We start from the raw sequence: 12,822 nt of genomic DNA, 5'->3' as shown, positions 1-12,822 counted from the left end.
TTCAAAGGCAGCCGTACAATGCAAATAATTTTGAGAGAAGAAATAGCTATAGAATCAGAAATCTCAAAGTGGTCGCCTTCAATCTTCAAATCAGGGAAACTTTCCTTGTCGAATTCAGGGGGCAGAAGTCGACAAAGCCCAGGGTAGGCCTCAATCGCTTTTAAACAAAGTTGAAATAAGAGGACCTCTTCCTGCTTTAAGAAATGAGTGTATTAAAAAGAGTCCTCAAAATACAGTTAATGTAACTCAGAATGAAAATATGATGAACAATAAACCAAAAAATGATATTGAGAACAATAAATTAGAAAATGATGTGTGAAAATGCACCTAGAAATGAGAGAGTAGGTGATGTAAAGGAATTTTTGTAGTAGGCAAAATTGAGAACATTCGAACTACAATGATGGTTGACACAGAAGGTAGTGAAACAATTATTAGCTCAGATTTTGCAGACAGTTCAAAATTAAAGGGGAAATTAGATTTGAACCCTTCATTCGTACATTTAACCTCTGCTAGTGGGGAGAAAATATCTGTCCTAGGAGAATGCCTAGTGAAAATATGTGTGGGAGATGTTACTGTAAATCAGAATGTTTTAGTGGCTAATATCCAAAACAAATGTATTTTGGGATTAGATTTCATGAAAGACCACAACTGTGATGTTCTGTTGAACAAAATGAAACTTAGAATAAAGGGGAAAGACGTTTCTTGCTTTACACATGAGGCTTTGAATAAGCAATGTTGTAAGGTATTTTTGTCAGAAACTATAGAAATTCCCCCTCTCAGTGAATTCATTGCCCCGGCTAAAGTAGAAAACCCATTATTTAATGACAAGGTTACTTTGTTAGAGCCTGTGGCAAAATTTTTAGATAAACATGATGTATTAGTTCCCAAGATTTTGGCAAAAGTTGAAACTGATAGAGTACCTGTTCGATACATGAACTTAGGTGATCAGAGTGTCAAAATTTTCAAAGGGACTGTTGTGGCAAATTTAGAAGATACTTCAGGGATCATTGAAAGTACTCTCTAATCAATAAATGTTTTGACAAAACATAAGAAGAAAACAAATGAAAATTTTCCTGAACATTTGAAGTCTGTGTTTGAAATTCTAGTAAAAACGTTGATCAAGAACAACAGCAAAAATTAAGAGAATTGCTGATAGGATTTCAAAGTAGTTTCTTAATAAACTCTACTGACATGGGGTTAACAAACTTAGTGAAACACAAGATTAACACCGGTAATGCACCCCCAATAAAACAATTACCAAGACGCATTCCTTTAGCAAAAATGCAAGAAGCTCAAAATGAAATTAAAGATACATGTATGTTAGATAAAGGGGTCATTGAAACATCCAACAGTTAAATGACATCACAATCAAATACAGTTACCCAATCCCTAGAATTGACTCTACACTAGATGCATTATCAGGGTCCAAGTGGTTTTCGACAATAGATTTGAAGAGTGGATACTGGCAAGTCGAAATGACTCCAGAAGATATCCCAAAATCAGCATTTTCGATACCCGGTGGTGGACACTGGCAATTTCGTAAAATGCCTTTTGGCTTATGTAACGCAGGTGCAACTTTTGAGAGGCTCATGGAAAAAGTTCTATCAAATTTGTCTTGGAAAATCTGTTTAGTATACCTTGACGATATTATAGTCCTCTCAAAAAGTTTTGATGAACATTTAGACAATTTCGTTCTATATAAAATCAAAAAATCTCCCAAACACAAAGGAGATATCTTGCACCACAACAGATTAAAACTGTATGTTGGTGAGAATAAACCTAAGTGGTATCAGAAGTAAATGCTGAATACGCAAGTGAGTTAAGGCTAAATATGGATATTTCTATGCAAATGAGCTGATAAAAATTCATAAATTTAATATTTTCTGTACAGAGAATGTTCAAATTGATTTTCTTATACATACATAGTGCCCACAGTCTATTAATGCAAGTGCACACTATGACGTCATATTATGACGTCATTGTTCTCTTCCATTTAAGTTAATAAATCTCATCAACAAAATCACGTCGGCGCAAGGGCATATCCTATCTAATTTTGAATGAACAATGTATAATATTAAGGAGAATATTCTTAAAATTATTAAAAATGCTGAACAAATCCTATGCATTTTCTCAATCGATAAATTTTTCAAGAAACTTACACTGGACTGTGAATTTTTACCCTGCTTAAACTTAAAACTGCACGAATAGTAACTAAACAATTGCAGTGCCGACATTTGTGCAGCAATATCTTAAATCCTTGTATTATCTTGCGTCTTTTTATACCTTGTTTCTGTAAAACAAAGTAAGCTATGCCCTTGCGCCGAAGCGACTTTGTTGATGCTTCTTAAAAACTTGTGTAGTAGAGGCCGATGACGTCATAATATGATGTCATAATGTGTGGTGGCAATCGCATGTCGTGGGTACCAAGAATGTATTAGAAACCAAGTTTTAACATTTTCTATTCGGTAGGTAGAGTAATTATGGAATTTAATTAATATTTTGCATAGAAACCTCCATATGTAGCCTTAAGGAGGATCTCTACACCTGTAAAGTATAACTGATTTTTGTTGCATGCATTTGTTTCTAATAATAGGCCCCATATCCGATAAAATAAGATTCCAAAGTATTTCAATTTATTTTTTAGAAATATTTGAAATATTTTATTTATTTTGTTAAAATCCCTCCTATCGATTTTTTTTAAATGCCCATTGCTTTAAATTTCTCTTCAAAGTTTAGTGTTATAAAATATTGAAATAATAACCAACAAAGTTAAAAATAAAATGAACATAATTTTTATTTAAATTTACAAAAATAGACAAAAGAAAAACTAAAACAGCATTTTCTTGAGAATAGCTGGTTGGATCCTCTTCAATATTTGAAAAGATATATAATATCAAAGGGTAAAAACAATGAAAAAAAAAACTGAAAAAAAATTGAAAAACTGTCAAAAATTTATGAACATCACAAAAATTCAGGTGTAAGAGATCCGCTCTAAGAGTGGACTCAAATATCTTGGTACTGTTTTTTTTTTTATATAAACTTCAAATAAACTCTACTTGCACAAGTATTAAACAAATGTCACGCAAGGACATTAAAAGAAGTTCGTATTGTACATGTATTGTTTTTCAATTAGTTTAAGCGAAAATCATCGCGTTTCCAGTCAATGACAGACATGTATTTAGTGAATTCATGGTATTGAGAAAGGTAGATTTACTTACCGTTTTTATCCAACTTTCATGTGTTATCCAGTGCAATATATAACAAAACAAGTTAAGATGGTAAATGGCCAAATGCGGTAAAAGAAATTCCTGTAACCAAATGCACACTTCGTCTAAAACCTGCACGTTTCCCATACTTGTAAACAGCTGACAATCAATGTTGATCAAACGTTTGGGTCATGCGAAATTTCACCGGGTATAACCATTCATTCGGGTGTATACAAATCGTCTAGTCGATAGAAAGATAATACATATGTCTTATCTGATCAAATTTGCATTTTTGGGGGGGATATATTTTGCTGGAAAGCATATATGCTTATTGAAGAAAGAAATTTCTGAGTGTGTGGCGTTTTGACATGTAATGATGAATTAGCATATGGACAAGCCATGTTTTATATCATTTTTTCTCAACTAAAAATCTTATTCTAATAAGTTTGTAAATGTATTATTTAATAATTAAATAAGTAGAAATTGAATAAATTGACAAACAATTCATTTTTAAAGAAAGGATACGTATTGGGCAATACACTACATATTAATTGATGTGATATAATGTACATTTATCCACAATATCGCATGTTGTGTTATAGTCAGTGATTTATCGGTGTTAAGTGAATTTGAATCTGAAAATTTGGGATCAAAATGGCGTTTTTACGGAAGTACGCCATGTTGTGACGTTGTAGAGAGCCCCCTTAACTCACTTGCGTAGTTGACATTGCTTATTTTTGCATGAAATTTTGTTTTCTTTGAAAGACATTGTTGAAATTGAAGAGATTATTTATGTTATGCTTTTATAAAAAGTTGATGATCTAAAAATATTTGATTTATATCTAGTTATATACATGTATATTATGTGTTTGCTTTGTGCGTTTTATAAATCAAATAGTCACATTGTATATTTTATACGTTGCAGGTGCAAAAGTTCAAATGCACACTGTGTGATGGGCGGGAATTCGCCCACCAACACCAGGCTGAACAGCACAACATCACGACGACACATTCGGGATTCGGTTTCCAGTGTTCTGTATGCAAATATATACTATTCCGACGTAATCAGAAACATAACTGCGAGGGCTATACATTATCCGTAAAGAAATCCACCATGACCTTCAATGAAGCTGATAAGAAAGAGTTTGCGGAATTTCAAAGAAACCGATACAGGTTCGTCGAACCATTCATGAAGAAAATATCCCCTATGTATATGTACAAGGGATATACGGGGAAAAGGACCATCAGAGTTAGCCACAATGAACCCCTATAGAAGCAGCAAAAACTGCCGGAGAAGCAACATAACGTGTCTAAACCAACTGGTGTGACAAGCAGAACTGTTTTAATAAAGCCAACAGAAACTACACTTCCATCGGTCGAAGTGCCAGCTGTAACACCTATTCCACAGACCAAAGCTCAATCAACACCAGCTGAAACACAAGGTCCACAATTAGATAGGACAGTTAACAGGAGGCTATTCGACGATACGTCATCTTCATCGTCCTCCAGCAGCACTTCCTCCAACAGATCGTCAGCGAATTCATTAGAAAGTCCTGACATCTCAGTGCATGCGGTGGAACCGAAAGTTTCGAAGTACACTGCAGTTCTGGAGTACCAGGTGGCCGACGTTACAACCCCGCAATATAACCCAACAGATAAGAGAAAAATAATGATGAAGGGACTGGAAATACAGCAAAAGGAACGGGTAGTGTTAAATGTCGAGGGAAGGCGGTTTGAGACTAGCAGACAGACCATGCAGTCAGACCCGAATGGTGGCCAAGGACATTTGCTCCACTAACTGTGACACCAAAACATTTTACCTAGACAGGAACCCTCGCTATTTTGACTGTATACTAGACTACTTGAGATCGTCAACTTACAATCCCAAAGTCCCCCCGAATGATAAGTGCATTCTCAGGCAGATCCATGTAGAGGCAACATATTACGGCTTAACCGGGCTTGTTCATGCCGTCGAGGAAAGAGCCAAGGGAAAGGATGTTCCTCTTCAGCCAGGCTTTGGGATGACTAACTGTAGTCATTGTATTCTTCCATGTACACATGCTTCTTTAATTACAAGTGTATTCATTGTTGTTGCACTCATAACTGTTAATGTGTTCATTTAAATGTACATAAGTTCCATATTTATAACATTGGTCATTTGTTTAAAAATAAAAAAAAATCTAATAGTTTCTGTGAATTGGTTGTATAAATTCACAAAAGATGAAATTTTTGATGATTTAAAAATGTTTGCGTTACCAAATTCATATATTTTGATAAGTATAGGATTCTTGCATCTTGCTGAATGGACATTGATGTCATTGTAAAAACTGTACATGTTGATTTATTTACAATGATTGACATAAATTTCTGCACAAATGAAATTGTTGAACTTACATTATGACTTCTCTTTCTTTTTGTACCTGTCATGATATTGGGAGCTCTTCAGAAAACGAGTATCCTAAAATAAATATGGATCAGTAATGACAAGATTGACTTATTACGTATGGGCAATTCACAAAACGTATGAACAATGTAAATATGAATTTTAACTGCGCAGTTGTTGTTTTCACGAAAATGCTGCAAAACAATTAAAAAATTACTACATCTACGGTCAGATCAAATGAAAAATATTATGAATGTTCACGTTTTACTTACTGAAAGTTGCATCTCATCCATTTTTACGAGTATTTTTGGACGACATTGTGAAAACTCAGTGGCGCTTCTTTTCTCTGCACGAGGATTTGACGTCACACCTTTTGATAAGTCGTACAAAGAGATGTCACGAAATCTTCTTTCATTTTAGAAATACGACAAGTGCGTCGTGTTTATTGAAATTTGAGCAGTGTACTCTATTGGATACCGTAGAAAAAAAATTAATGCGAGCAATTTTTCATAGTTTAGAATGATGGAATTATTTCAATCTTTTCAAAGAAATTGTTTCCTAGAATTAATTCTGTCTGTAACCCGATGAAAACCCGTTGATCCGAAAGAATACCCGATGATCCGAAAGTTCATGCACCATAAGCGCAGTATTTAAAAAAAAGTTCATGAAAAAACTAATTTACATAAACTTTATAGAAACATCGTACAAAAAAAAAATAAATAAATCAGCGGATTGAGTTAAGGGACTTTGTTTCATTAAATTGATTTATTAGATTTTTTATTTAAATTCATGGAAGGAAATGATTTTTTTGAATCCATAAATTGTACAATTTATATTTAATTGATTTAGAAGAAATCTTTTATGAGTGTACATGTAGGTCACACAAGGTAAGAGCAGAATTTCGAAAATAGATACTGTTTGACACAAGGTGAGAGAGCAGTTCAGGTATGTTGACGGTGAACACCCACGGGTCGAATTGTCATTTAGGGGGATAGGGGAGAAGCTAGGGGGAGGGGTGTTGACCGCACAGGAAGGCAGTGTGCTGATTAGAGAGGTACACATACGTGTCAGTTTTCTGGCAAGGAAAGCTCTTCGATTTGACTCTCAGGTGCATTATATTTTCAGTTTATTTACACGCCGAAAAGGTAAGCTGTTACAAGTCATCATGTTTTTTCCTGTTTATTATTTTTAGATTATCTAATGCCAGATAAAATTAATGAAAAACTTCTATTTTATATTAACTGCCATGGGTGATAAATCGGGTAGAGCATTGTCATGCATTACATTTTATAATTTTGATTATTTTTTTTTTTTAGACATATTAAGGAATTAAACTAATTAGATAGAGATAAAAATAAATTTAAAAAATTGAGTCTTTACGGACAAAATCAGTGTCAAAGTTATCTGGATCAATGTCTTAAATACTTCGTTATTATTTTTTTTTTAATCAAGATTTTAAATAATTATGCATACATACAGATCAGAGGGGAAAACCATTCCTAATAGAACCAGACGATTGATCGGGAGAAAATGAATATTGCATTTTAAAAAAGATACATATCAATCCCCTGCTAATTATTATTATTTATTTTTTTTGGAGGGGGGGGGGGGTACGTGTACACAGTGACTTTCCGAAACTCATCCTTTAGTGACTCTGACTAATTCAAGGAAATCTTATTAATATTTAATTTTGACCAAAAAAAAAATCATACAATTCGATGAATAATAATAAAAAAAAAACAACAAAAAAAACAGGGAATCGATTATTTCATTTTCAAAAATGAATTTTGATTCTCCGTTTGACTATGATTATTTTCTTAAATTAATTTATTATTAATTATATTATTTATATATTTATCCTTTTCCATCCACGCTTTAATATTCCTTTTAATGATGAAAAACTAAGGGATAAAACTTTCTTTTCTCTTTCTTGGTAAAAATAATCTTATTTTAGTTAACAAAACGAAAAAGAAACTCGGAACACCTCGGTATTTTCTTCCTGTAGTAAAGAAAAAAGCGAGGGTTTCCGAATATACACGATAAACGCAAAACACGATACACGATAGAACCTGATAAACGATCTACACGATAAACGGAAAACACGATACGATAGGATACGATAGGATACACGAACGATACGACAGGATACACGCACGATAGGACACGATAGATTTGTAAAGAATAACGATGCGGGTACTGTAATTAGGTAAGTTTCGGTGAAGTAATAAATATGCATATGTCTATCGTCCCGGAACAGCATCGTTACGTCAATTAACGTTACGTTAGCCGCAGATGGTTTCATGTGAAACGATCGGGAAGCTTTTAATACTCTTCCTTCTTTGTTATTACATATAACATTACAAAAATCAAATAGTCTCTATTCTTAAACTATTCTTTAAAAATGTATGCTGTTGCTACCCCAGTGAAAAATGTTCATTTGTGGGAAAGGATGACTTAGAATCATGCAGTGCCGATTTATGCAACGCGGGTTTAATACCGCCCCTGCGAGACGATCATGAATAATTCATGAATTTCCTTGAATTTTTCATGAATTTTATTCATGAAATGTTCATGAAATGTTCATGAAGATCCTATGAACTTATTATTGGACATTTTCAAATCATGAATTTTTATTCATGGAGAAAAATTGATGAATATTCATGAATATTTTTTTTCATGGATAATTCATGAAGAGTCATATTCATGAAGATTCATCATTTCAAGAATGTCCAATAATAAGTTCATTGGATCTTCATGAACTGTTCATGAATAATTTGATGATTTTTTTCAGGAATGTTCATGAATAAATAAAATTCATGATCCATTAGCATTCATGAATATTCTTGCTTATTTGTAAACAAAAAATGCAATATTATTATTCATGTTTATTCATGAAAATGCATGAAGTCATGCTAAAAAAGTAACAGTAGATGATTTATAATACAGCATCTTGAAAGATTTCACAGAAATGTTCTTTGTTTTCCAACCATGGCAACACAATCTTTGTTAAAAAACTTAAAATAGACAATTTTGATACATTAAACCATTATAAGTAAATGAGTAATGTAGTTCATTCCTGGTAAAAGTATAAAAAATTTCAATTCAAATGCAACTCTTTGTAGAATGCTTATCCTTACTTGGTCAAAAGGAGAGGGCGATCCTTCCTCAGCATGTTTCAGATTGTGTTTTAATGCCAGAAATTGAACAGTTTTTAATCCCAGTCTAGGAGAAAAGTTTGTTCAGCACCAGGGTAACAGTTTTCAGTGCTTTCAAGCAGTTCGAGCAGAGATGGTCAATTCAAAATTATTTATTGTCTCTCCATGTGGAATTTCCATAATTTCATCATTTGGATCCTTTGATTGAATATCATTCATATTTTCATTTCTTTTTTTCTTTCTTTTTCAAGTGCTCAGATTTTTGTGCAGCCAGAGTTTCTTGTCTTCTGCTCATCAACATTTGTGAACTGCTTCTCTTTTTCCTTCAAAAAGAAAGATTTTCTGAAAGTACCCATGATTGTAAAACATAAGACTTTTTTGTATTTTCTTGCATTTTAGTTTCATTTGATTTTGCATCAGAGACACTTCCGAATTAAATCATTCTGAGTAGAATTTAAGTCTATTTTCTTGGACCGTCATTTTGTAGATCAATCAGGCCTATGAATGTTTTGAGTCTCAGTCTATAATTAATGTATGTTATATGGTTGGATCCAAACTCTAAGCACAGTTAGACAAAAACTGCATTAAAAAAAGAGACATATTGATTTATCATAATGTACTTTAATTAGTTGTTATTTTACAAATAGACAGTAACATTTACAGACAGATTTCTGACTCAGTGATTGCCTACATTTTTGTCACTCACCAGTTATGAAGTAGATCGATCCTATATATAGTCTTCCTTCTTCATATTCTGTTATTTTCTTAAAAAGTTGACAAAGATCAGTGACTGTACTGTTTATTGGACACACCTCGTGAGAGGGTGAAAAACTATAAATTACAAAAGCATAATAAGAATTTGACAAAATATCAAAATCATAAGCAATCATACAAAATTAAATGCGTAACTTTAACATGTGAGCTGAACAGGCCTATGCCTATCGCATGCTGGAAATGCGCGGTTTTACAAAACATTGTAGTTGCATAATTTAAACATGATAAAATATATTCCATAATACTGTTAGATACAGATGATCAAGTTAGATATAAATTCAAGTAAACCAATATAAAACTTACTCCTTAGGGTGGCCAACATCACCAAACTTAACAGTCAAAACGCCAGGCAAACCGCATGGCTACCATAATTAGTATAAACAGAATATTGAACCCGATCGAAATAAAATTATGCAATACGAAAACGGCACAGTGACTATGTAAATAATAGATCACAAATACTGATTCTTCCACTCTACAAATTCCCACTTCCAACGTCTCGCGCGTTTTCAAGTTTGCGCCTATTCAAAAATGTACGGTAGAGCTAAGAAATACGTTAGTTTCGAATTTCCAAGATTTCTGTTTAAAAAAAAATACAAACACTATCTGAATAATTTTTCACTGAAAATACAATTTTTCATATCAAACTAAGTTTAATCAATGAAGAATTCGAATTTTTTACGTCATAAATTTTACATGTATTGACTTTTAGTTTCGCATAGCAAGTATGGCGGCCCCCTATGACATGATAATAACAATCTCACGCCCTCAGACAGAATATTCTGAGCTTTGAAAACGCATAGAATTAAAACTACAAAATACGAATGTGGATTATGTCATAGATACTTTACAACCATGCAGTCTGTACTCTATCATTTACGCACGAAGCAAGGGAAACTTGACATTTTAACTGCACCAAAATTGAGATGTATATAGCGTTTCGATCGAGGAATAATATGGTACAGTACAGACAAGTTATATAATTTTTTAGTTGTTTAAATATATATAAAACGTTTTTTACGAAGCTCACAAAGTTCTTTTTCCAGAATGTTTCATTTTCCAACAGCTTGTTAAAAGTTTGATGTTAGAGAAAATCCGGTCGAACAAAGTTGTGTGATGAAAAACGACATTAATTAAAGCACATTATGATGAATATAACAGTTTATTTTAAATTATGAAGAAACACAAGTAATGAATTTGAAAAAAAATGCTGTCAATGGTGATGCAGTACGTGTTTGTTTAATTAAAATCAAATAAAAACACGAAATGTTTAGAGATTTCATGATTTATTTTTTCAGATGGTGAAAGAATGTTAATAAATATAAATTATACCAGGGGCTTGTTCAACAATTGCATCTGCATGCAAAAGTTGTATTATGAGAGTATTGAGTGTTTTCTGTCAATCATTTTTGTCAATTATTTTAGTCTTCATGAAAATTCATGAACATTCATAATACCTTGAACTCTACATTTTCTCTGTCTTTAAAATGAAAATTTCCAATATTCATATATATTCATCATTTGTTCATGAACTACATTTTATGAATATATTCATGAATAAAGTTCATGAACCATCTTTATGAACCAGTCATGAACACATCATGAATGTTCATGAACGATTCATGAAAGTTCCTGAAATCATGAATTTCACCTCGCAGGGGTGTAACGATATCAATAATGTATGTAATAACTCATGGTCGTCCAGATCTTTTAATTTTACTCTGGTTAAATTAATTGTAAAGAAAATGTATGCCAATGAAAAAACAAACCCTAACACATTATTTTTTCTTGTTGTTATTTTTTTAGCAGGTCGTTCAGTCTTGAAAAGAGTTCTACATTGCGCTACACAAAATTTTAGGTATGCTGGCTGCTCCGCCCTTGACGTCAAAATCCATTTTGTCCTTGTTAGCAGATTTCTCTACCGCGCTTAATTTTTTTTATGATCTCCGTATTTCTGATCAAAATTCTATCAAAGTTGCACAACACGAATTTGAAAAAAAGCTGAAAAATTATACACTTAAACTGAATTATTTTCACTCTCATTATGGATCAACGAAGAGTTAGAATTTTGGTGTTACATATTTCCGCGACTGCTCCGGGTACCCCTACTATAGTCACATTTATATACCATTGTAAAGAAAATATTTAATATTTGTAAAATATTTCTTGCTTATATTAATTTTTAGTGTATGTCAAACGTATATATGCAAATTTTCACCGAAAGACGTTCATTAGAAAGCAAAATATTCACAATGTCTCAATAATTTCCGAACAGCCCTCGTATAATTTACATTAACTATAGCGTACACGCCGAGTTTAAGAGAAATCTACCTTCCAGGTATTTTTAAGGGACCGTCTCAAAATACAGGTACATTTACTATAGAGTGTATATAGAAAATTTCCAATTCTAGCACTTAAAAGAAAATTATACAAATACTACGATAGACTTTTTGTTCAAACTATAATATATGATAAGTAATACTATATTGTGCATTATATGTAAGACACACAAAATTCTACACTCTTGTTACCAGAGGGAGCATCTCAAAAGGCCAAACATTAACGAATTCTCCTTTTTTCTATAGAGTACTACATGTACAAAATATGAAAGTCACAAATGATTTATATGAAATTAGGCCTATACTAAAAATAATGGAGAAATTCTCAGATGTCTATGTTTTAAATTTCATGAGAGTATGTTATTACTTTTTTCTTTAATAACATCTTGATTACCCCTTCCCTTAAGAGCTTCAGTTTATCATAACGTCAAAAGCACACTATATCGACGTCAACCTACCTATCAGCTGCGCAGTAGGTTTAAAAATTCAGTTATATAACATTGTAATTACATTTTTAAAACTGTAATTTCTTAATTTTGTTTAATGTTATTAAGTGAAAAAAGTTGCTTTACAATGTAAAAAAGTAAAAACGCTTCCATTTTATTATGCTATGCGAAAAATTGCGCAATGAAAACCCCAGTCGGCCCCCTTATTTATATACAATACGTTTGCATTTACACGGAACAGTCATAAAGTGGAGGGGGATGTTGATCTTAATTTTGTTTCAAACAGAACTTTTTACTAGATCTATATAAGATAATTTTAAAAATCCCATTCCCCAACACATATATGAAATAGGATTTTCGAGTTTGGAGGTAAGATGATTATTTTTCTTTCGAAGCCTTCGTCTACTTTTATGACCGGCAAACAGGCAAAATAATTACTTAGTATAATAAATACTTGACGTATCCATGGTATCGTTGCAAGAAATATCAAAAAACATAACACGTACTGAATATAAATAA

The 12,822-nt window shown here is 32.5% G+C and overlaps 1 long non-coding RNA gene across 1 annotated transcript; it reads right to left on the bottom strand.

Annotated features, from left to right (window-relative positions):
• Positions 1-8,459: 8,459 nt before the first annotated feature.
• Positions 8,460-10,097, bottom strand: LOC134248447 (uncharacterized). The gene is made up of 3 exons (XR_009988057.1): positions 9,822-10,097; positions 9,451-9,575; positions 8,460-9,067 (listed from the first exon to the last, which is right to left on the bottom strand). It is a non-coding gene; the product is annotated as an uncharacterized LOC134248447 (long non-coding RNA).
• Between the last annotated feature and the right edge of the window lie 2,725 nt (positions 10,098-12,822).

Source organism: Saccostrea cucullata, unplaced genomic scaffold (assembly GCF_032062105.1).
Source record: "Saccostrea cucullata isolate Sc308-1 unplaced genomic scaffold, CSIRO_AGI_Scuc_v1 ctg4026, whole genome shotgun sequence".
Classification (NCBI taxonomy): domain Eukaryota; kingdom Metazoa; phylum Mollusca; class Bivalvia; order Ostreida; family Ostreidae; genus Saccostrea; species Saccostrea cuccullata.
This window is presented reverse-complemented; position numbering and strand designations above follow the sequence as displayed.